Source organism: Penaeus monodon, chromosome 15 (genome assembly GCF_015228065.2).
Source record: "Penaeus monodon isolate SGIC_2016 chromosome 15, NSTDA_Pmon_1, whole genome shotgun sequence".
NCBI lineage: Eukaryota > Metazoa > Arthropoda > Malacostraca > Decapoda > Penaeidae > Penaeus > Penaeus monodon.
In genome coordinates, this window is record NC_051400.1 from 39,674,257 (window position 1) to 39,674,523 (window position 267).

Consider the following 267-nt stretch of genomic DNA (forward strand, 5'->3'; position numbering starts at 1 on the left):
ACTCCCCGTGACCTCCCCTCCTTCTCCACTCCCCATGACCCCCTCCTCCCACCCTCCACCACCTTAACTCACCTCTCTTCTTTATTATAGCAATAATATGAGAGAGAGATTGCATAACTAGATTGCTTTGTTGCATCGGGCGGGGTAGGGAAAAGAGTTGAAGGTGATAATGTAGTTTATTCTAACCTGGAAATTAATTTTAACCTGATATTCAATTAATTTTCGCAGCTGCGTGTGGTAGTAGTTAGTGCGGGAAATGTGTACATA

The 267-nt window shown here is 43.8% G+C and overlaps 1 protein-coding gene across 27 annotated transcripts in view; it reads left to right on the forward strand.

Annotated features, from left to right (window-relative positions):
• The window catches only part of LOC119582032 (eukaryotic translation initiation factor 4 gamma 1-like), a gene marked incomplete at its 3' end in the record, with an annotated part of 189,642 nt that overhangs the window by 140,638 nt on the left and 48,737 nt on the right, over window positions 1-267 (forward strand).